We start from the raw sequence: 4,305 nt of genomic DNA, 5'->3' as shown, positions 1-4,305 counted from the left end.
TGTGACTACCTTGCGGTACACCTGAGGAAACGTCAAAATATTGTGAAATGGTATCTCCTAGTTTGATGGCCATTTCACGGCCAGTTAGGTACGATTGAAGCCAGCACAGAAAAGATCCAGAAAATCCTAGGCGTTCAAACTTAGCAACTGTAATCCTGTGATTAATTTTATCGAATGCCGCCGAAAAGTCAGTGTAAATTGCGTCTACTTGACATCTTTTCTGAAGAGATTGCGCGATGAAAGATGTGTAAATTGTCAGATTCGTATTTGTTGAACGCCTCGGCATAAAACCGTGTTGATGCTCAGAGATAAAATCTTTACAGTTGTGGAGCAGAAATTTGTAAACTACTTGTTCAAATAATTTTGAGGTGGCACATAAAGCGGCTATTCCGCGGTAGTTACTAACTTCACGCTTGTTACCTTTTTTAAAAACAGGAAAAATATAGGATTTTTTCCAATGCTCAGGAAAAAGTCCAACTTGAAGCGAAGTATTGAAGAGACTAGTCAGAGGGACGGACAGACTACTGGAACATTTTTTTCAGGACGAAGGCGGGTATACCATCTGGACCACAGCTAGTAGAGGCTTTTAAAGTAGAACAAGTTTTTGCTACTGTGTCTGTATCGACGATTGGGTGATTTCCAACTGGAGGACGAACAGGGACGTTGCTAGCGGCTTCAGTGATTTGAAGTAAATCCAAGGACTCTTTAGTAAATACACCCGAGAATTGCTGTTGAAACAGATTACAGATGTCTTCAGTTGATGAGCATTCAGTGTTACCCTTAGTCATTGTAGTAGGGAGACCAGATTCCTTCCGTTGTTGGTTGACGAAGTTCCAGAACCCTTTAGGGTTGTGACGTAATTTCAGTTGTACTTTTCGTTGGTAAGAGGAGTAAAGCCTTTTGTTCATGCGTTTGTAGCGACCGTTCAATAAGTTATAGTGAAGCTTATACTGGTGAGTTTTAAACTTTGAAAATCTACGCAAAGCAGACCGTTTACGACTTTTCAGACGCCTTAGAGAGTTATTTCCCCATGGTGGATTTTGCGGAGGGTTGCTTAATCGTTTTGGAATGAATTGATCAATTGCATACAAAACAATGTTAGAGAAAGTTGTCACTGACGAATTAAGGTCCTGATTGATGAGTGTATTCCAATTAATGCCGGTGAGAAATTCATTCATTTTTGTATAATCGCCATTCTTAAAATCGTAGTAGACTGCTTCAACTGGATCGGAAAATAAACAATGCGAAACCCCGCTTATGTCTATTAACAGAGGAGGATGGTGAATGGACGATTTCACTAGAGGAGAAGGTGCTTCGATCAGTGAAAAATGTACATCTCCCTCGAAGCTAGTAAAACAAAGATCAAGCATCCGACCGTTATTGTTTTGAACAGAGTTCAACTGAGACACACGCGCCAAATTATAACCATCAATAAGCCTAGCTACTGTCGAGCTGATGGAAGATTGTGTAGCATCGGGATAGAAGTAGTTTGAGTTGCTCGGTTTCCATTTGATGTTAGGTAGATTGTAGTCGCCAATTATCAATAAGCTGTCTCTAATACTCATTTGGTCGATGATACAATTGAGCGAATTGATGTGCTGATCAATTAAATTTGAATCTTGTGTGCGATCCGGTGGAATATAAAGGACACAGATATAAAGAATGTGAGCTTCAAAACTCACAGCAACCCAAACCTGCTCGACGGTATCAGTGTTAGGTAACAATATTTGTCGTGCTTTGAATTTGTCACGCAAAGCTAATAGCACACCACCTCCTGACTTCTTTTTGCTGTTATTGGGATTACGGTCCAACCGAAAAACGTTAAAAGAAGAACCGAACACTTGATTGGATATTGTGTCTCCTTTTAACCAGGTCTCGGTGAAAGCGTACGCATCATAACTGGCATCGGAACTGGCAAGGCGGTAATTAGAGATGCTAGTGTTAATTCCGCCAACGTTTTGATAATAAATCAGTAATTTCTGATTTATACCATTGTCGACATTACTCTTGTGGTTTTTGGTAGCGTTTGAAATTGAGCTTGATTTGTTTGGTTCGGAATTCGAGAAAACATGATCTGGTTTGAATGGGGCGGAGAGCGCGCTAGTGGTGAAATGATCTGTTGCTGTTGCTGGCGGTGCGAGCGTTTGATTTGAGAGACAGCACGTTGACGCGGCGAGGGTGTATTCTGGACTGCAAATCTGTTGCGTCGTGCCAATAAAAAATTTTGATTGGTTCGAATAAGAAAGGGCTTGATTGAAATGCCGGAGGGCCAAAAATTCGGGTCTGTTATGATTGTTTCGGCAGCAGCAGGGACGTTGATTTTGAACGATACGAATGTCAGTGGCATGTTATCGTCGCGACCGTCACGTACCAGCTTGTGACAGATGATCGAATTACGATCGCAGTTGATCTTGCTTGTGATGTATGAGATTATATTCACGGGAGTCTCGTGGGGCTGGAACCTTGTCAGGTAGTACCAACGGAGGGGTGTTGATGGTGGAGCGACGGAAAGGCTAGGAGTAATTTGAGACTTTGAGTGTGTGTTTCTTATCGGGTTTGCATTGCCTACGGTGTACGGGATATGGTTCGAGTTACTTCCTAAATGGTTTTGGCGGATTGTGTTGACAGGCGGGTGTAATAAATTTGGATAACTCACTTGACTAATAATAACGGGTTGATCGGTACGTACATTAGAAGCGGCGGCGGGGCACTCGGGTTGAGTAGAGATGGCTTGTTGCTGTATTGGAACGACTAATGGGGTCACTGCGATGCTAGTCGGCAAATTCATTGATGTGGCTTGGGCATTTTGGGCTGTCCGGCATTCTTGCAACATGTCCTGCCCATCGTACCCTTCCGGCTTTAGCTACCTTCTGGATACTGGGTTCGCCGTAGAGTTGGGCGGGCTCATGGTTCATTCTTCACCGCCACACGCCGTCTTCTTGCACACCGCTAAAGATGGTCCTAAGCACCCGTCTCTCGAATACTCCGAGTGCTTGCAAGTCCTCCTCGAGCATTGTCCATGTTTCATGTCCGTAGAGGACAACCGGTCTTATAAGCGTCTTGTACATGACACATTGGGTGCGGTGGTGAATCTTTTTTGACCGCAGTTTTATCTGGAGCCCGTAGTAGGCCCGACTTCCACAGATGATGCGCCTTCGTATTTCACGAGTAACATTGTTATCAGCCGTTAGCAAGGATCCTAGGTAGACGAATTCCTCGACCACCTCGAAGGTATTCCCGTCTATCGTAGCACAGCTTCCCAGGCAGGCCCTGTCGCGCTCGGTTCCACCCACAAGCATGTACTTTGTCTTTGACGCATTCACCACCAGTCCAACTTTTGTTGCTTCACGTTTCAAGCGGGTGTACAGTTCTACCACCTTTGCAAATGTTCGGCCGACAATGTCCATGTCATCCGCGAAGCAAATAAATTGACTGGATCTGTTGAAAATCGTACCCCGGCTGTTACACCCGGCTCTCCGCATGACACCTTCTAGCGCAATGTTGAACAACAGGCACGAAAGTCGCGGTCTATACTGTCGTATGCCGCCTTGAAATCAACGAACAGATTATGCGTTGGGACCTGGTATTCACGGCATTTTTGAAGGATTTGCCGTACAGTAAAGATCTGGTCAGTTGTCGAGCGGCCGTCAACGAGGCCGGCTTGATTACTTCCCACGAACTCATTCACTAATGGTGACAGACGACGGAAGATGATCTGGGATATCACTTTGTAGGCGACATTAAGGATGGTGATCGCTCGAAAGTTCTCACACTCCAGCACGAAGGGGTTAAATGCCCCATCTACAAGAAAGGCGACAATTTCTTGTAGATGGGGCATTTAACCCCTTCCTTACACTCCTCCGGTAGCTGTTCGGTTTCCCAAATTCTGGCTATCAGTTTGTGCAGGCAAGTGGCCAGCTTTTCCGGGCCCATCTTGATGAGCTCAGCTCCGATACCATCCTTACCAGCTGCTTTATTGGTCTTTAGCTGTTGAATGGCATCCTTAACTTCCCTCAAGGTGGGGGCTGGTTGGCTTCCATCGTCCGCTGAACTGACGTAGTCATCTCCTCCGCTGCCTTGACTTTCACTGCCTGTACTCTCCGCGCCATTCAGATGTTCCTCGTAGTGCTGCTTCCACCTTTCGATCACCACACGTTCGTCCGTCAAGATGCTCCCATCCTTATCCCGGCACATTTCGGCTCGCGGCACGAAGCCTTTGCGGGATGCGTTGAGCTTCTGGTAGAACTTGCGTGTATCTTGAGAATGGCACAGCTGTTCCATCTCCTCGCACTCAGCTTCTTCCAG

The sequence above is a fragment of the Armigeres subalbatus genome, chromosome 1 (genome assembly GCF_024139115.2).
Source record: "Armigeres subalbatus isolate Guangzhou_Male chromosome 1, GZ_Asu_2, whole genome shotgun sequence".
Lineage (NCBI taxonomy): Eukaryota > Metazoa > Arthropoda > Insecta > Diptera > Culicidae > Armigeres > Armigeres subalbatus.
Note: the sequence above shows the minus strand (reverse complement) of the source record.